The sequence below is a fragment of the Dendrobium catenatum genome, unplaced genomic scaffold (genome assembly GCF_001605985.2).
Source record: "Dendrobium catenatum unplaced genomic scaffold, ASM160598v2 fragScaff_scaffold_880, whole genome shotgun sequence".
NCBI lineage: Eukaryota > Viridiplantae > Streptophyta > Magnoliopsida > Asparagales > Orchidaceae > Dendrobium > Dendrobium catenatum.
Window position 1 is genome coordinate 1,128,288 of NW_021319342.1, and position 22,029 is coordinate 1,150,316.

A 22,029-nucleotide genomic window follows, 5' to 3' on the forward strand; every position below is an offset into this window, starting at 1 on the left:
AAGGGCTTCATCATAAAATTTTTGGCAAATTCATGCATTATCAGCTTAAATAATAACACTGTTTTGAAGGAAAAGCGGATCAACAATATTTACATGCTTGATTTAAATAACATTGAAAGTGCTACTTCATTTTGTTTAAAAACTGCTGTTGATGATTCATGGTTGTGGCATAGGAGATTATGTCATGCCAGTATGAAAACACTTAGGAAAGTGACCCAAAAGACCTTGTTAGAGGTGTCCCCAAGCTTAAGTTTTCAAAAGACCACCTTAGTGATGTCTGCCAATTATGAAAGCAAGTACAGTCCACTTTTCACTCCATTAAGGATATTAGCACCTCTAGACCTTTAGAAGTCCTTCACATGGATTTGTTTGGACCCATTAGCACTACCAGCTTGGGAGAAAAAGTCCATGGTTTTGTGATTGTCGATGACTACTCGAGGTTTACTTGGATTAGATTTATGTCACACAAAAATGAGTCTTTTGATGAGTTTAGAGCCTTCTTCACTTGGATTCAAAAAAAACTAGGTTGTGAGATCTTGACCATCCATAGTGACCATGGGGGAGAGTTTAGAAATGAGAGATTTGGAGATTTTTGTGGGGACAAGGGGATTAGCCACAACTTCTCAACTCCTAGGACCCCTCAGCAGAACAGGATAGCTTAAAGGAAGAATCGTACCTTAGTGGAAGCTGCTAGAGCCAAGCTTGCTGAGTATTCACATCTAAAATACTTTTGGGCTGAAGCAGTTAACACAGGTTGTATGTCTTCAATAGGGTAAATGTTAGAGCCAAATTAGATAAGACATCCTATGAGATCCTTAAGGGTAGGACACCCAATCTTTCCCACCTTCATGTCTTTGGTTATAAAGTTTTCATTCACAACAATGGGAAGTCCCACTTAGGAAAATTTGACCCAAAATCTGATGGAGTGTTCTTAGAATATTCTACTGTTGGGAAGTCTTTTAGGGTGTTTAATAAGAGGACTTTGGTGGTAGAGGAAACTACTCATGTAGTGTTTGATGAGTCTGATCCTAGAAAGCCTGGAGTTGAGGATGATGATGATGTTGGAGAGATTACCACTAGAGTAGAAAATTTAGAGAAGAGGGTAGAGCACCAGAACACTGAAGGAGTAGGAGTGGTTACCCAAGGAGTAGAAAATGTAGATCTGGAGAAAATGGTTAAACCTTCACACATTTTGTTTAGAGATTGGAGATACTCTTTGAGTCACCCTAAATATCTAATCTTAGGAGACCCTTTTGATGGAGTTAGGACTAGACATGGACTTAAAAAGGAAGTTAACCACTTTGCCTTTATCTCAATGACTGAACCCACCAATATAAACCAAGCCCTTTCTGATGATTTTTGGATCTTAGCCATGCAGGAGGAATTGAACCAATTTCATAGGAATGATGTTTGGGAGCTTGTAGAAAGACCTAAGGAACAAAGTGTAGTTGGAACCAAGTGGGTCTTTAATAATAAGGTGAATGATTCTAGAGTGGTGGTTAGGAATAAGGCAAGATTAGTGGCTAAGGGATATAACCAAATAGAAGGGATAGATTTTGAGGAGACTTTTGCCCCTGTAGCTATATTGGAAGCCATTAGAGTACTATTAACCTTTGCTTGTTATAAAGGATTTAAGCTTTTCCAAATGGACGTTAAGAGTACCTTTTTAAATGGGGAAATAAAAGAGGATGTATTTGTAGAATAACCCTCGGTTTTTAAGAGTTCCCAATTTACAAATCATATTTTCAAATTAAAAAAGGCCTTATATGGATTAAAACAGGCACCTAGAACTTGGTATGAGAGGCTTAGCACATTCTTACTAAAAAGGGAGTTTGTTAAGGGGAGCGTAGACACCACCCTATTCCTGAGAAAAGTATGACATAATTTACTCATTGTTCAGATCTATGTCGATGATATACTTTTTGGATCTTCTAATAAAATGCCATGTGATGATTTTTTTAAAATAATGAGTAAGGAGTTTGAGATGAGTTTGATGGGAGAGTTGTCCTACATTTTGAGATTTAATATAAAATAAATGGATGATGAAACCTTTCTAAATCAATCAAAATATATAAAGGATATCTTGAAGAAGTGTGAAATGAACAAATTCAAGCTAATTAATACTCCCATGTCCTTAGGAATTCAGTTGGACAAAGACCCAAATGGAAAATCAATTGATCAAAAGAAGTACAAAGAGATGATTGGATCTCTACTTTACCTGACTGCTAGCTGACCCGATATAATATTTAGCATTTGTCTTTGTGCTAGATTTCAAGCTGATCCTAAGGGATCCCACCTAACCGTAGGTAAGAGAATTCTTAAATATCTTTTAGGGATCCAAAATTTAGGAATCTGGTACCCCAGGCACAGCACTTCTTTTGAGATTATTGGATATTCTGACTCTGATTTTCCAGGATTTAAGGTAAATAGAAAAAGCACTTCTAGAACTTATCAATTCATAGGACAGTCTTTAGTCTCCTGACCGTAGGTAAAAAGCAAAACTCTATTGCTCTTTCCACTGCTGAAGCCGAGTACATTGCTTTAGGAAGTTGTGTGGCCCAAGTCATTTGGTTAAAATAATAAGTACTAGATTTAGGATTAGTGTAGGCACCATCTCAGTTCTTTGTGACAACATTAGTGCCATCTGCATTTCTATGAATCATATCTAACATCCAAGGACTTAGCACATTGACATAAGGCATCACTTTATTAGAGACCATGTGACTAAGGGAGACATTGAGTTACACCATGTGGCGAATGAGAATTAACTGGCTGACATATTTACTAAACCACTGGCCTTCGACACTTTCAATACTTTAAGGACCAGATTGGGTGTGATTGACATTAATGCATGAAATTGATCTCTACTTTTTTTTTATTATCTACTGATTACTTTGCTTTATCTTTTGTTAGTTTTTTGGTTGTTTATTCATTTATTTTGTTGTTCTCTTTGTTTTTGTTACTTTATTTTTTTGTATATCTTAATTTGTTTTTTTCTAAATCATCGCTGAATTGATATCGTATGCCTTGTTTTTGTCTTTTTGAAAATTTATAATCAATGTGTTACATATCTTAATCTGCTAAAGGGTAAAAAATAACGTTGATTGTGTCTCTTTCTCTAACCTATTTTGGTGGTGAATTTTTTTTTCTAAATAAAATGCCTATCTCAAATTAACAACTGGATTTTGTAATTGAAATCTTTTCTACCTTGCTACAGTAATCTAGCTTATATTATAATAGTCAAAGTCTTTATGGAACTTCAAGATTTTTTGTTATCCTGTCAATGCATCTCTCATATGATCTTTGATTCTATTTTGTGGTTTGTTCTTCCCTATATTATAGACTGAGTTTTTCTTTCATAATATCTGGAAGATATACTCACAACTAAGAATACCTAAGAGTTTTTGAAAAATAATCTAGCTTGGAAAAAATAATAAAAAAGTGGTCAATGATGCCAAAAGCAAAAGATGCGCAATGACGCCAAATTTAAAAAAAAATTCACAAAGTGTATCAAAAATCAAAAGAAGCACAAAGTGCGTCCTTCAATGGACAAGAGGCATAAAATGAGCCCATCAAAAGGTAAGCTATCTTCCTTTCTTCCAACTCTTAAAACTTAGAAGATTTCTTGTATCACTTGAGATTTTCAATGACTTGATTTTAAATTTCACGATTGAAACAAACTACTTTGATATACTGTTTTATAAGATACTTTTCTGAAACCAAGTCTTGATTGGATCTCTTTTTCTTATCCAATTGATTTTTTCTGAGTTAGGCCTTTTGATTTCAAAAGACGATTTGACCCTAAAAAGATGTTCGAGCTTAGGGTTAACATGATCGGATATTTTACCATTTTTTGGATTTTTGATGTTGTTAACTCATTAACTTACAAATTTTTAAAATCAATCATATGGAAGACTATATCATGTTCATGCCATTATTTAAAAAAAAAAAAGAACTTTGTTTCCTTGCTAGTTTTTCTGTAGTTATTTTAGTTTCTATTCTTTTTTTTATTTTTTGTTTCCTCCTCTTTTTTGTGATGTCAAAAGGGGGAGTAGTCTGATATATCTTGTAATTTGATTCTGGAACTTAGAGAACTACTTTTCTTCGTCACACTATTTTTATTAAACTTCCATAGATTGCTTGAACTTTTCTGATTGTGTTTGGCATCATCAAAAAGGGGGAGATTATTGTGAATCTAAGATTATAGATTAGACTATTAATGATAGCAAACATTCATATTTTTTAACGACTGTCTTGCCTACTAACTTTTCAGGTCCACAAGATCGAACGCAATGCAAGACCAGCTCAAGATTAGGTAGATTTAGTTTGAGTCAATCTGTAATATTTTTCTTTTCTTGAGTCAATTGTAAAAGTGGTTTCTGATGCTAAGTAACCTTGCACACACACACTTGAGGGATATTCTGTATTTTTTTTTAGTACATCGGCCTAGATGATGTTCATATCGGCCAGGATGATTCGACTAAAAATAAAAAACCTAATTAAGACATCCTGGTTAAGACAGCCGTCATTAAGCACATCATCCTGAATGATCCTAGTATCGGCCAGGATGATAGGCTTAAATCAGAAAGAATTAGCCACCATGATCAATTTAGGTATTCTTTATTTCAGGATTTGGCCAAGACGATCTATACATCGGCCTGGACGATGCAGCACAATTATGCCTAAATTTATCTGGCAATTATGGAAGGTAATTAAGGCTGATTGATACGATCTCATCGGCCGGGCCGATTGCAGGATCGATCGGGATGATGTCCTGGACGATTAACATCGGCCAGACTCTATTCCGGGCGATGTTCAGGACAATTGTACTCGGATTTAAACTAATCGGCAAGGACGATATTGCATCAACCTGGATGATGTAACCAAATTTCTTCTGATCATCCCAAATTGTTCTGGCTGATTGAGCTTATTTTATATAGATCGGCTAGGACGATATTCCTATTGTCTTGGACGATAATGTCAGTTCTTGAAATTCTATTTAAAGGACCCAAATTTTCTCATGCAAAGAGACCATTAGCTGCTGTGTTGAGCTGAGAAAGCCAAAAGGAGAGGGAGAGAGAGGGAGAAAGAGGGAGGAACTTGTGTGGGGGATTTTGTGAGAGGGATTCACAAAGGTTGCTCCAAGCAAGATTCCAAGGTATCTTCTCCAGTCTTTATCCTTCATCCTTAGGGGTTTAAGGGAGGTAAGCTTCAGTAATTGGTCAAGATTCTCTGCCTACTTCAGGAGGAAGCATAAGGAGTTAGGTTCTCTGCCTTCTTTAGGAGGAAGTAAAAGGAGTTGGGTTCTCAGCCTGCTTCAGGAGGAAGAAAAATGAGTTGGGTTCTATGCCTCGTCGGGGTTGGCGGAAAGGAAATTTTGTGAGGGCTTCTCCGCCTTGCTGTGGGAGCAAAAGAAGAGTCACTTTTACAGTGCAATGCTCGGATGGTACCTCCGAGGAGTTGACGTAGGTCAAAGTTTGACCGAACCACTATAAATCCAGTGTGATCCTTCTTTGTTTTATTTTTACATTTATTTTTCCGCACTTTGATTTATGTGGTGATTTTGGTTTGTTATTGTGCTTTGATTGTAAGAAAATTTTTTAAAATACCATTTCACCACCCCCCCTCCCCTCTGGGTTAGCCTCGGGCTAATTCTTAAGAGCTTAACATCCCTAACGAACTTTTAGGATGATCATTAGCTCTCAAATAAATGTCACCCCTTGATACTAATTTCTTGATGCATTCAGTGAATCACTCAAAGTAATAGTCACCCAACATGCATTCAAATTTTTTTGTCATGAATAACAAAAAGAGCTTCATTCAGCTTCTCATTTAACTCGGTGATGGTTGCCTAAGCATTTTTCTTAGCCTTAACGAAAGTAATATAATCAACTACAACCACCTCAGACCATTCTTTGGCCCCAACAACCAATAATCACTCATCTTTTACCAAGTCTAGTTCAAATCTATGTTAATCTTGTATCTTGGAGACTTCTTTTTCTAACCAAGTTACTCTTTTTACCATCTCATAAAGGATCTTATTCTCTTCAGAAAGGGCAAAGTTGGCATAATTCTTTAATTCCTCCATCTGCCCTAGAATGGATACCATCCCCAAAAGACGGTTACCAAGATGGAAGATTTTTTTCTCAAGCATCTACTAATAATTTCATTGACAAATAAGCTATAATACATGGACAAACACCAAAATATGATGTTTCAATAAGTGATTGTATAAAATATGGCCATTGTTGAAACACTAGCTCAGCACCAATTATTCACCATCATTATCACTTTCGGATACTCCTTCTCATAAGAAGGCAGAGCCTCATCACCACCCATCAACATGTTACCTTTCTAACAACCAAAAGTGATAGCAATCTCAAATAACTCTTTTCACTTATCAAATGCCACAATAGGCACATCTTCATCCCTCATAAGAAACCAAGAAAGTAAAGCCACCTCCCTAGAGGGCTCAATAATATCCTTCCCCTTCCAAGTTAGGCTAGTATCATCTTGCTCCTCAAGCACCTGTAGCCTCTTGGCCACCGACACACTAGATCTTACACTAAACTCAGCACCCATATGCTTCTTCGGATGAGCTTCCAAATGAACTTTTCCTCAGGTCGAAGAAAGCTTTTCCTTTGTCCTCATAGCTGCATCGCCAAATCCGATAATGATGTTATATTCAATGGAAAAGTGCAACCCACAACAATTCCTATAAAGGACAAGTAAAGAATAAAAATAAAGCAAAAGATACCATCAAATCAAGATGAAAAAAATGCTCACCATAAAAAGATTTAAAAATATTCTGGTATGTCACATGGTATGGCACGACTAGTAGTTCATTATTTACCACCACTAGCGCCACTTTTAATAGAGAAGAAATATATGGAAGAACCAACTTCTTCTTCTATAATGGAATAGGAATAGTTGGCACCATCTAGCCATAAGCACTCAAAATGATAACAAACTTCTCTTTCTAGTTACACTTTATTTGATAGGCTATCTATCATTCCTGTCACATGAAAAAAAATGGGAAAAAGATCGAGTGCAATGCCTTTGCTGTAAAAATGTGTTTAAATAGATTCATCAAACACAACAAGTTGTGATCTCGTAACATAGAAGAAAAGAAATCACTACTTCTTCAAAATTTGGTGACAATTTTGTGGGAACCACCCCATAAAAATTCATAACTTCCTTTATCTCCATGTATAGGGGGAACTCCAACCCTAGCTCTAGATGATCAATGGGAATGACCAATTCCCCATATATTCATGAATTAATTATCTCATCTTCTATCATCAGTCTAATAGCAAAATCAACATGGGAAAAGATCGAACAATTCACTAAAGACAAACTCGACATACTCTCCCATTTGTCGAATTCTCAACAATTCTTTCATTACAATTGTATACTAACCCACACATCTTGGTATCTAAACTCAAAATTGAAGAAAGAAAGAGACATAGTGGAGATCCACTCTTAGTGTCCTACTGCTCTTATTTATACTCATATTTTTATGCATGATAATCTAAGACATCTCATATCAAAATTAATGCACAAGATCTCACCGTCCCTCTCACCATTGTGAAATCTAAATGGCTATATCATACTCACTCATATAAATTATCACATCTATTCTCAAAATATGCTACATAATGATCGCTCTGTCATATTTAATGGAATATCAAAAAAATCATTTTATTATTCTTTTGCAAGAAATTCTAAGGAATGAAAATCTAATTAATTCCAGGATCAATGCACCAAAGCTAGCGAACAAGAAAAATCATGAAAAAAAAAAATCAACCCTTATAATAACCACATCAGACCTACACCAATATGTGATCCTTTTCTATATTCGATGCCAATCCTTCTATTTAATTAAGGTACTTTGTGACATACTAAGCACCCTAATAGAACCCTCCTATTTGGTTTAGCTATGCAATAAGTTCCTTGATCTCTATCAAGCTTATATAGTCTCATAGAGCTGCCACCTAAGCATTTAGAGAAGTCATTGCTTCTCTTTAGTTGACATCACCCATAGCAGCAATTATTCCCTCTTCAAAAATATTGAGCTCACCTTCACCATTAGACTTGGTTGCATCTCCAGTGTCGTTAGTCTCCCAACAAAATTGTCCAAAGAAATTTGATTTGAGAGAAAAATAAGGTCAGTATGTGAAGAAGAAGTTGACAGTTGTTCGAGTAACTTATCCATAAACTACTCCTCAGTAAACCTCTTAAGTAGTCCTCTTAGTATCCATAATTATTTCTTTAACAATTACCTCCTACTCTTTTATACTCTACTCCTTCAAAAGAACACCACTCACACCCTCCTATATTCTTCCAAAATTAAAAGTATGATTTTCCTCACCATCAGAGCCTCCATGTTCATCAATTATGCCTTCCACCATCAGATAATAGAACAGACATCTCATTCATCCTCACAACAAGGTTGTCTAATATATTGTTGTGGTAACTTAGTTTTCATAACTATGTTTTTTTCATATTATGTGTGTTTTTTATGATTCAAAAATATTATTGTATTGCTTACTATTTCTCCTAACATATACTGAAAATATTACTTTTGTTGTTTGTGTGTACTAATATTTCAAAAAACTCATACTCCAGACAGTTGAAGACATCAAGACAGATTAGATTATGATTAATTATAACTGAAGTTTGTACATTTTTACTTTTTTTGAATCTAAGAGAGTGCGATTGTAATTGGGAATTATGCACACACATATAGGGGGAGTGTAAAAACTTATAATGTTTAAACTAATCGTAATGTACGATCATTAATCATACAAGATGATTTGGCATGGGCGTTCCTCCAGATGCAGAAAATAAAATTATGGATGAGAAAATTTTCTAAGTATTATTTGTACTATACGAAGTTGCCTTCGTACAGACAATGTTTAGAGTACAAAATTAATGCATACATTTTTGTCCAATTGAACAGGTACATTTGTTAAACTATTCGTTCGGGACGATCATGCCTTCATACAGACGACGTCTAGAGTATGAAATTAATGCAAAAATTTTCATCTATATAAATAGATAAATTTTTTGAACTATTTGTATGGGACGATCTTGCCTTTGCACTGACGATGTATAGAGTACAAAACTGATGTGAACATTTTCATCCATAAGAACAAGTAAATTTTTTAAATTGTTCGTCTGGGATGATATATTAGTTGTATTGTATGATGTGCATGTACAAAAATGTTTCATACAGAATAGTACAAATAAACTTTGAACAATTCGTGCGTATGATCGTCAATCATACTATATGATCAGGGATGGTAAAAATTGAAATATTTTATTTTCTGGATGATTTTTTATGTCATTCATCTATAAGGTCTAATAAACTGGCTAAGGTTGAATCCTTCTTTATTTTTCTAAAGAGCAAAAGTGTGAGAGTGATTTTGGAGAGTGTTTGAGAGAGAGTTTTTGTAAATTGAGAGTGTGAAGGGTTCACAAGGTTAATCAAAGGTGAAAATTTCTTTATGTTTATAACAAATTCCTTACTTCTTTTAAGATGTTCGATGGAAGATCATTGAAAAATATCCTATTCTCTTCCGATATTAGGAGGGATTGAAAGGACGCCGGTTCTCTACCGACACTTAGAGAGTGTGAAAGGACGTTGATTCTCTACCGATACTTAGAGAGTGTGAAAGTATGCTAGTTCTCTACCGACACTTGGAGAGTGTGAAAGGATGTAGGTTATCTATCAAAACTTAGAGAGTGTAAAAGAATGTTGGTTCTCTACCGACATTTGGAGAGTGTAAAAGGACAATGGTACACTGCCGACACTTGGAGGGTGTGAAAGGATAACTTTACTCTACTGCATTGGGGATTGGTGGAGGGGAGGGTAATTATAAAGGCATCTCCGCCTTGCTATGGGAGCAAAAGGAGAGTCACTTTGGTAATAGTGTAATACCTAAAGAGGGTCTTTAGGAAGTGGACGTAGGTATAGTTGGATCAAACCATTATAAATTTTTGTGTTCTTTACATTTTCCACAATTTTATTTTTCTGCACATTTTTATTTTAGTGGTTGAAAAGTTTTATTTTAATCAAAATTGTAATTATGAAAATAATTTTAAAAATGGGTTTTTATTCAAGAAGTTTTTTTTTTTTAATTACCAATTCATCTTCCTCTTGGTTAACCTTGGGACAATTGTGTTAGGTCTAATAACCTATACGAACTTTCATGTGATATTAGTGCTTATTTTAAAATTTAAAGTTTAGACTACTTTTTGAAAATTGATTATGGTTAATTTTTGAAACCGTAACACACTTGAAGGATATTCGATCACTAGACCCCCATTATTTGATAACATCACTTTCGATTTCAAGAAAATATGATTCTATACTTTTCTTCAATCGCTTGACTATTGCATGTGGATTTTAGTACAAGAAGGATACAGTAGGCCAACGAGACTTGTAGATGGCATTAGAACTGAAATATTATTTATTGTCTGAATAGTATAAGAATGAGACTTAGTTCAATTAAACACTAAATGTTTGAATAGTTTTTTATGTCCACTTAAATTTGAAGACTACATGTGTATTTCTACCTGTAAAAGTGGAAAAAAAAAATTGGGATAGATTTTGTATCACATATGAAGGGACTAATAAAGTTAAACAATTTAGATTAAATATGTTGTTGCATGATTATAAAATATTTTGCATGAAACCAAATGAATCAATTACTGACATGTACACACATTTCATTCAAATAGTCACATCCTTGCATGCTTTAGGTAGAGAATTAATGAATGCAGATAAAGTAAATAAAATACTTCATTGTTTGTCTACTGCTTATGATACAAAAATAATTACTATTATAGAGTCTAAGGATTTAACTATTTATTCTATTGACAATTTTCTTAGATCACTAATTGCTTACGAGCAAGGAGGGACTCAAAGACAGATTAATGTATGTGAGAAGCGAAAAGAAATAATATAGCATTGAAAGTGGATGACCCTGAGAGTGATCAGTCTCAGGCTCTCAGCCGGAGGATGAAGATAAAATTGCCATGAAGACTAGGCAGTTCAGGAGTTTTCTAGAAAGGAAGAAAAGAAGATGCTAACAGTGGAATAAAGATAAGTTCTAAAAAAATGTTAAGGCTTCTAATGATATTATTTTCTATGAATGCTGGAAGCCTTGACAGATTAAATTTGAATGCCCAAATTTATAAGCCAATCCTAATAAGGACAAGGTGGAGGAGAAAATAAATGTGATGAAGGGCAAGAAGAGATTTTAGAGAACTTTTAAGGCGGACTCAGTTACAAATTCCTCAAAAATAGAAGTAGAAAAAGAAGTCATAAATTTGTGCTTAATGGCCTATATGCTTGATCAGTCAGATCAAGAAGAGGTATGTGACTTAACTTATGAAGAATTATTTGATGTTTCTGAAAAGATTCATATAGCATATAAAAAACTAAAAAAGATGAATGCTAGGTTGAATTTAGATTTTCTTGAATTACAGAAAGAGCATGAAATCCTTAAGAAAGATCACGCACAAATTTATAACAACCACATAAAACTTTTTGATGAGTTTGATGAATTGAACAAGCAAAATAAAATATTAAAAACATCCCACACTAAACTTGAAAAAGATTTTAAAATATTTATGGATGAATCTGATAATAGAGTGCACTATTTGAAAGTTGATAATGTTGTGTTAGAAAGTGCAAACTCATTTTTTAAAGCACAATTGAAAGCATATGAAAAAAAAAAATATGATTCCACCCACACCTGAAGAATTTTTCAATCCTAATGAAAAGACAAAATTTAAAACATAGGAAAAGACAATTTTATTATCGTAGATTAAAAAATCCATTTCCTGAAGTTAAATATTTTTCTTGTAGAATGATTGAGAATATCTCATACCTTGTAATATTCATAGTAAAACTCATTTAGTTTTGTGGCCTAAGATGTATAAAATAAGTCATATCATATGTGCATCTAGTTTAATATTTTCAAGAGGATAACCCAAACCTATTTAGGTTCCCAAGACTAACGTTTGATTATCTTGTAGAAATGCTCTCCTATAAGATCTCGTGAGAGCATTTTGTACTTGAACAGTGGATGTTCAAAGTATATAACTGGAGACACTACACAATTCATATCACTGGAAGCTAGAAATGGAGGTAAGGTTACATTGGGAGATAATACCACTATGAACCATTTTTTTATTGAGAATGTTTTAGTTGTAGAAGACTTAAAGCATAATTTGTTGAGTATTAGATAGTTGTGTGATAAGGGTTATAATGTTAAATCTTTTCCTAATAGCTCCAAATTAAGTTAAAATGGAAATGATGTACTACATGATACCGAGATGAATAATATGCATATATTATATTTGAATTATATTAAATTTCCTAATATTTTTTTTTTTTCTAAAAATAATTTCTGATGAATCATGGTTATAGTATATGAGGCTTTTCTACACTAGTAAGAAAAATCATAGGAAAATTACCCAAAAAGAATTGGCAAGAGAAATACCAAAACTAGTGATCACCTATGTGATGTATGTCAACTAGGAAAAAAGGTGAAGTCCTTCTTTCATTCCATTAAGAATCTTTGAACTAGAAAACCATTATAAATTATTTACATGGATCTTTTAAGACCGGTTAGCACCATAAATCTAGGAGATAAATATATAGATTTGTAATTGTTTGTGATTTTTATGAATTAGAATTTTGATGTAGTAAACATTTATGATTTTCTACGACTGCCTTGCCTACTAACATTGCAGGTCCACAAGATCAAGTGCAACTCAAGCCAGCTCAAGATTGGGTAGATTAGGTCTTATTCAGTTTGTAATTTTCCTTTTTTGAGACTATTATAAATGATGTGATTTCTGATGCTAAGTAACCTTGCACACACACATATGGGAAAAAATTTCTGTCTGTTGGTTAGAGTTCTCTGTTTTGATCACATCATCCGGGATGATCCAAATATCATCCAGGATGATCTGTTAAAAATAGAAATCCTAATTAAGGCGTCCTAGTTAAGGCAGTCGTCATTAAGCACATCGTCCTGGACGATATTCATATCGGCTAGGACAATAGGCTCAAATCATAAAGAATCAGCTGCGAGATCTATTTAGGTATTAATTATTTTTGGACATCGTCTAGGACATATAGCATAATTATACCTAAATTAATCTAGTAATTAAGGAAAGTAATTAAGATTTGATTGCACGATCACTTCATTCTGGATGATCGCATGATGATTGACATCAGACAGCTTCTATTAAGGGCGATGCTCTTGACGATTTGCACGAATTTGAACAAATCATCTGGGAAGATCATGAGATCGGCCTAGACTATCAAGCTATTTTTTCAGCATCTATACATTCTTTCGGAGTCATTGTCTGGATGATATTCAAGGATTTGTAGTTATCATATAGGATGATATTATATCAGCCTGGACGATATGAATAAAAATCATCAGATCATCTCAAACCGTCTGGGCTGATTGAGTGAAATTTATGCTGATTGTCCAGGACAATATGTATATCGTCATAGATGATAAAGTCAGTTTATATAAAATAAGAGCTATTCTGAAACTCTTCTATTTAAGAGCTCTTATTCTGCCCAAGAGCTCATATTTTGCTGTTGTTCTAACCTAAGAGAGCTAAGAGGAGAGGGGAGAGAGAGAGAAGATCTTGTGATGGGGAGTTTGTGAGGGAGTTCACAAAGGTTGCTCCAAACAAGGATCCATCATCATCTTCTCCAGTCATCGTCCATAGTTCCTTGGGGTTTCTAGAGAGGTAAAATTCATCAACTGATCAAGGTTCTCTACCTACTTCGGGAGGAAGCAGAGTTGGGTTCTCTGCCAGCTTTTGGAGGAAACAAAAGGAGTTGGGTTCTCTGCCTCACCTGGGTTGGTGGAAAGGAGGTTTGTAAAAGCTTCTCTGCCTTATTGTGGGGGAAAAAGGAGAGACACTGAGTTTAGTGCAATACTCGGAGGGCGCCTCCTGGGAGTAGACATAGGTCGTGTTGACCGAACCACTATAAAGTTTTGTGTTCTTTATTACTTCTTTCATATTTATTTTCCACACTTTGATTTCTATGGTGAATCTTAGTTTTTATTTTAAGATCGTGTTTTGATCAAAAGATTTTTTAAAATACCAATTCATCCCCCCTCATGGTTAACCTTGAGACTAGTTCATTAGGGCTTAACATCCCTAATGAACTTTCATTTTCTAGATCACTTGGGTTAAATTTTTATTTCATAAGAGTGAATCATTTGATAAATTTAGAAATTTTTGCACATAAATTCAGAGAAAACTAGGATGCGAGATTTTATCAATTTAAATTGATCATAGAGGTGAATTTGAAAATAAAAAATTTGAAGATTTTTATAAGGAGAAAGTAATTGATCATAATTTTTTAGTACCTAGGCCCCCTCAGTAGAATAAGTTGTAGAGAGAAAGAACAGAATATTAATTGAAGCCACTAGAGCTATGTTGGCAGAATACTCACTTTCAAAATATTTTTGGGCTAAAGCGATTAGTACAGCTTATTATGTTCTGAATAGCGTAAACATTATATCTAAATTAAATAAGATACCCTATAATCTTCTTAAGGCTATAACACCAAATTTATCACATTTGCATATTTTTATATGTAAGGTATTCATCATAATAATGGAAAAACTTCTATAGAAAAATTAATCCAAAATTAGATGAAGGAATTTTTCTTGAATACTCTAGTGTTAAAAAGTCATATAGAGTTTTTAACAAGAGGACTTTGGTAGTTATGAATATCATACATGTTATATTTTATGAGTCTGGCATTTTGGAAGAGCCAAAGTTGGAATAGGATCATATTGAAAATAACTGTCAAGGAATAGAAAAGATTAATTTGAAAGAGAATGTAGAAATAGAAAATCCTTTGCCTAGAGAATTGAAATTTCCTAAGGAATTGATTTTAGGTGAACTTATTGAGGGTGTTAGGACTAGGCATAGAATTAGTAAAGATGTGAATCATTCCACTTTTATTTCAATGGTTGAACCCATAAATATAAATCAAGCTCTTTCAGATAAATTTTAGATGTTGGTCATATAAGAAGAATTGAATCAATTTGTAAGAAATGATGTTTGGGAATGAACTAAAAGACTTATGGATCATAGTATTATTGGAACTGAGTGGGTGTTCAAAAATAAAATGAATGATTCAAGAGTTATGATTAGAAATAAGGCTAGATTAGTAGCTAATGGATATAATCAAATAGAATTGATTAATTTTGAAGAGACTTTTGCCCCTATAGTAAAACTTAAAGCAATTATGATTTTATTAGTCTTTGTTTATTTACAGGTCTTAAATTATTTCAAACATATGTCAAAAGTGACTTTTTGAATGGAGTAATATAAGAGGATGTTTATGTTGAGAAACCTCCAAGTTTTGAAAATTCTAAATTCCCTAATCACGTATTAAATTGAAAATGGTATTATATGGGCTGAAACAGACACCTAGGGCTTGGTATGAGAGGTTAAGCACTTTCCTATTAGATAGATCTTTTATGAAAGAAATTGTGGACACCACTCTCCTTTTGAATAAATTAGGAGATTATATATTCATTGTTCAAATATATGTTGATGACAATATTTTTGGATCTACAAATAAAAATATTTGTAATGACTTTTCAAAAATAATGAGTGTTAAATTTAAAAAGAGTTTAATGGTGATTTGAGTTATTTTCTTGGTTTTAGAATTAAGAAAAATGATGAGAGAACTTTTCTTAGTCAGTCAAAGTATATTAAGCACATCTTTAAGAAATATGAAATGGATAATACGAAACTAGTAACTACACCGATGAGTTTCTAAGTGAAGTTGGATAAGGAACCTAAGGAAAAATCTGTTGAGAATGATTATTGGATCATTGCTTTACTTGACTGTTAGCAGACCAGATATAATATTCAGTGTTCATTTGTGTGCTAGATTTTAATCTAATCCAAAAGAATCACATTTGACAGCAGTAAAAGAATTTTGAGATATCTTTTGGGAATTTAAAGCTTAGAGAATTGGTATCCTAAGCATAGCTCTTCTTTTGAAATAATTGGATATTATAATTTATATTTTGAAGGTTATAGGGTTGATTGGAAAAGTATATCTAAAACTTTTTAATTTATAGGAAACTCTTTAGTTTCTTGGTCCAGTAGGAAACAAAATTCAATAGCCCTATTTGCTGTTGAAGTATAATACATTGCCTTAGATAGTTATGTGGCATAAGTTCTTTGGTTGAAATAATAATTGATTGACTTAGAATTTTTTATTGGCATGATTCCAATTTTCTGTAATAATACTAGTGTCATTTGTATTTCAAAGAATCCTATTCAACATTATGGAACCAAGCATATATACATAAGGTATCACTTCATTTGAAATCATGTAGCTAAGGGAGAAATTGAATTGAATCATGTTTATATAGAAAATCAACTTTCAGATATTTTTACAAAACCAATAACCTTTGACACATTTAGCACCTTATGAATGAGGTTAGTTGTGATTGATCTTAATGCTTAGACTAAAAATTATGTAAACTTGATATGTTCTTTATTTGTGTTTGTTTAGTTTTGTTTTTGTTTGTGTGTTGTTGTTTGTTTGTGTGTGTTTGTTTTTGTTTCATTTTTTTTGTTTTGTGTGTTTTTAAACTGGAAGCATATCACTTGATTTAAATAATTGATTTTGAGAAAATTTTTTTATTTTCATGTATTGTTCTCTAAGGGTGCTATTCGTACTGTACAAATAATTTTTCATCCTGTACAAATTTTGTAGCGTATACATAAAAGTTTTTTGAGTTGAGTATGTGAAACTTAGATTTTCATAGGTTTCATATTGTATGATGACTTTAACATACAATATGATTTGTATTGATTCGTCTGTATGTGTGGGGATGGCTCTACAAATTAGGTTCAATTATTTATTACAGATCGTACATACAAAATCATTTTTATCTGTATGATCTAGATGTTAATTTATGTGGGGGACGAATCTAACCGTATTTAAAATGATCTTTAATATTCTGATCGTCCTGAACATACACCTATTCATTTGTATGATTGAGTAGTCAAAAATCCTGTATGAAAGGATGCCTTAGAAATGGTGTTTTACAAAAAATTATTTCATCTTTTGTCGTTTCTATTTTACATACAAAAATATTTTCATCCCGTATGATTTTACAATCATATGTATGATCCATATTTTGTACTGTACGATTATTCATTTTCTTTAAATAGAAGGGTTTTGAAATCATTTTCATTCACTTTCATATTCCTTTCAAAACTCTCTAGAGCCCTCATCTAGGAAATGGCCTGTTCCAGCAAACAACCATGTGGTTCTAAGGGTTCTTCTATTGGAAGTGCTATAGATTCTAACTTCCTATCTAAAAAGTATGAGGATGCCTATTTTAGGTATGTTTTAGCGAGATCACTCCTAGACATTTAATCCAGGATGATCTTCACTTCTCTATAATGCCTTTGTTTGCCTCTACTTAACTATCTTTCATTCTCACACTCATTTATGCATACCACAAAGAAAATTTTCAATATTTTTTGGCCAACATGAGTGTCCGTGAGGACCACTCTAGGATAAGTTCTTATGTCTAAAAATAATATATATAAATAATTAAGGAAGATTTAGGCAATTTTCTTCATCTAAGAACCCAAGGGATTCAAGCCCACACTTTGACCTCTAGAATTGATTTTGACTACTTTGAACTAATAAAGTTCTTAGAGGTGTATCCCAAGTTAATCATTTAGCTTGAGTCTACACCTTGAACCAAAATGCCCGAATCTTTCAGCATATCTTAAGAACGTCAATTATTTCTAATGTTGTTGATCGTGTAAATATGAATCCACTCCTGTCCACTATCACATATCTTATTATAACTGAAAAGACATTTGATGAAGCCCAACTCATTATAGATTACCTATATAAACTTTCAAAAATTAGTCTTCCACACCATAAAAGAAAGAAAAATATGGCTTTAAGACATTTAGTTGCATATATCCTTCATAAGAAGTATAATCTGATTCATCTTGATCCTCCCACTGAACTACTAATTTACTTTAACGATGCTTCTTTTCGATCATTGTTTGGGAGAGATCAAAGTTCTAGTGATGAAACTGAGGGAGGAGGAGCACCTGCACCTGCAGAAGACCAAAATTACTTTTAGGAAATGGTTCAGCAGTTTGATCGTTCGGAGACTCATTTTAAAGAACACTTTAATCAAATTGAGACTCTCCTAAATCAACATGACGTAAGATATCAGGAGGATATGGGTTGGATTCATGGTTAGTTCGAAACCATTAATACAAATGTATCTATGATGAATAGCTATTTTTAAGTATTCAATCAACCTCCTCCTCTAGATCAGGGCCCCTGCAAATTATAGGTGTACTTCATTGTTATTCTTTTTACTGAGCTTTTATGATTGATATTATGTTTTTTTTTCTTCTATGAGTGTTGTGGTTCTGTATGTTGATTAGTTTTTTATGTGATGATGAAAAGTGTTGTTATGAGTTATATCATTTGATGTGAATGTATATGATCTTTATGATATCAATGAAAAATTCCATGCTTTGGTGACATGTTTTGTTTCTCGCATCTTGAAATGTTAGTATCTCTAATACAAAAAACTTTTTGAAATTGATTGTTGAAATGAGCTATAAATTATTTTACTCTACAAATTAATTTCCTTACAAAATTTAATTTTTCAAAAATAAAAAATTAAAATTATAACTTGATTTAGATAAGGAAATCAATTTCATATTTTTTAGACAAACATATCTAAAATATAATTATTGCAAGATTGATATCTTTTTATTTTTTAGTTCTTTTTCAATATATTTTATTTTTCAATATATTTAAATTTAGATTACTAATATTGAAAAAATCAAAAGAATAAAATCAAAAGAAATGCACAATGTGTGCGGAAAAAATGTTCAATGGTTCGCAAAGTTTCAAGCGGCAGAAAATTAGCCCAAATAGAAAAGATGCACAAAGTGTGCCATGATTTTTTGAAAAGATACGGAATGTCGCTAATTGATTTTTTTATTTTCTTATTTCCACTATAATTTAATCCCTAATTCAGATCCATCTATTTAACCATCATATTTTATATTGAATTTGAAGTTAACTAATATTTATTTCATCATTTTTATAATAATTATCTTTATTTAAATTGTCTAGCATGAATAATGACTTTAATTAACTTTTTTTATATTAGTTGTTCTTTGATTTAAAATTTTGAATATTTCCTTTTTAGTATTATGGAATTAATAATGTATTTATAATTGATTTAAAATCTTTTTTTAATTAAACTTTCTTGGTTTATCTATTGAAACCTTTCATTTCAAGTCATACTTTCCTTTTTGTTGTTGTCAAAAGGGAGAGTAAGAATATTATTTGTTTTTTCTATTTTGATATACGTGATGTGTATTTGTATGTATTATTCGATGATTTATGTGTATGTGTTATTTGTTTTGAGTTCGTATGTGTATTTATTTTGAGTTCATGTTTTTGTTCAAGTTGTGAGTTGAGTTGTTGTCTTTTTTTTTTTTTTTTTGGTTTGTTGCTTGTCTTTTGATCTTCATGAAAATCTCTTGCTTTTTAATTGATCAATCTCTTAGGGGTAGCTAAGGAGAAAATTGTTTTAAATGTTAACTCAAACAATAATTATTTTTCCATCATAAAAAATGGGGAAATTATTGTAACTTAATTTTTATAATTATTTTTTTCATATTATGTGTGTTTTTTATGATTCCAAAATATTATTGTATTGCTTATTATTTTTCCTAATATATATTAAAAATATTATTTTTGTTATTTGTGTGTACTAATATTTCAAGAAAATCATACTCCAGACAGTTGAATACTTAAAAACAGATTAAACTATGATTAATTATAACTGAAGTCCGTATATTTTTACTTTTCCTGAGTCTGAGAGAGTGTGATTGTAATTGGGAAATCGTGCACACACACACGGGGGGAGTGTAAAAACTTGTAATTTTTAAAAAAATCGTACTGTATGATTATTGTTCGTATAGGACGATTTTGCTTGGGCGTTCCTCAAGATGTAGATAATAAAATCATGGACGAGAAAATTTTCTAAGTATTGTTCGTAATGTATGACGTTTCCTTCGTACAGATGATATCCAGAATATGAAATTTATGTGTACATTTTCATCCACTCGAACAGGTAAATTTTTTGAACGGATTGTTTGGGACTATCTTGCCTTCGTACAGATGATATCCTGAGTATAAAATTGATGCGAATATTTTCATCCATAAGAACAGGTAAATTTTTTGAACTGTTCGTCTGGGACGATCCTGCCTTTGTACTGACGACGTCTAGAGTATGAAATTGATGCAAATATTTTTGTTCATACTAGTATGTAAATTTTTTGAACTGTTTGTCCGAGATGAAATATGGTTCGTACATTACGATGTGCAAGTATGCAAATGTTTTGTACAGTATCGTATGAGCAAACTTTGAACTATTCATACATATGATCATCGATCATCCTGTATGATCAGGGATGGTCAAAATTGAAAATCTCAGTTTTCTAGACAGTTTTTTGTGTCATTCATATATAAGGTCCTATAAATTGACTATAGACGAATCCTTCTTCAATTTTCTAAAGAACAAAAGTGTGAGAGTAATTTGGGAGAGTATTTGAGAGAGAATTCTTGCAAATTAAGAGTGTGAAGGGTTCACAATATTACTCAAATGTGAGAATCTCTTTATATTTGTAATAAATCTCTTCCTTACTTCTTCGAAGACACTTGAGGGAATATCTTTGAAGAAGATCCGGTTCTCTGCCGACAACAGGAGGGTTTGAAAGGACACCGATTCTCTGCCGACACTTCGAGAGTATGAAAGGGTGCTAGTTCTCTACCGACACTTAGAGAGTGTGAAAGGACGTCGGTTGTCCGCCGACACTTAGAAAGTGTGAAAAGACGCCAGTTCTCTACCGACACTTGGAGAGTGTGAAAGGATGCACATTCTCTGCCGTCAATTGGAGAGTGTCAAAGGATGGTATACTCTGCTGATACTTGGAGGGTGTGAAAGGATGACATACTCTGCTGATACTTGGAGGATGTGAAAGGATGACAGTACTCTGCCGCACCGACGATTGGCGGAAGATAGGGTAATTATAAAGGCTTCTTCGTCTTGTTGTGGGAGCGAAATGAGAGTCACTTTGGTAATAGTGCAATATATGAAGAGGGAATCTTCAAGAAGTGGATGTAGGTCTAGTTGGACCAAACCACTATAAATTTCTGTGTTCTTTACTTTTTCAACAATTTTATTTTTTTGCACATTTTTATTTTAATGGTTGAAAAGTTTTATTTTAATAAAAATTATAATTGTAAAAAATAATTTTAAAAATGATTTTTTATTCAAGATGATGTTTAAAAAAAAAATTACTAATTCACCCCCTTTTGCTTAGTCTTGGGATAATTGTATTAGGTCTAACAACCTATACGGACTTTCAATTGTCCTCAATGAAAATCTTGGCCATGACATCAACTAACATTCTCTTTAGCTGAGCAATTGTAGTTAGATCTACCGAGTGTACAAACACTCACACTTATTCTCTAATAATGTGCCTACTTGGTGTAGCCTCCTCTATATTCGCAGCCCACATACTAAAGGCCACTTGCGCCTTCCTATAAGCAGCTTTTTGAGATGCTTAAATGCCCAAGGGATAAAAAGAGTCAATCCCATCAAAATTAAGGCTCAAAGTTAAAAATAAAAGGCCAATATCTCTCTGGCCCGAGGCTAGTATTTATAGAGAAAACCATACGACAGGACCATTCGATCTATAATAAAATATAAACCATGAAATTTTAAAAATGTTCAAGCAAGTAAATTTGCATTAACTCATGCTCCTTTTTCTATTTTTTTCATTTATATGCCCATTTTGACATTTAGTGTTCAAAGGGTCATATAAATCGAGAAACTAAATGTATACCCTTGACTACATGTACAGATACATGTTTGT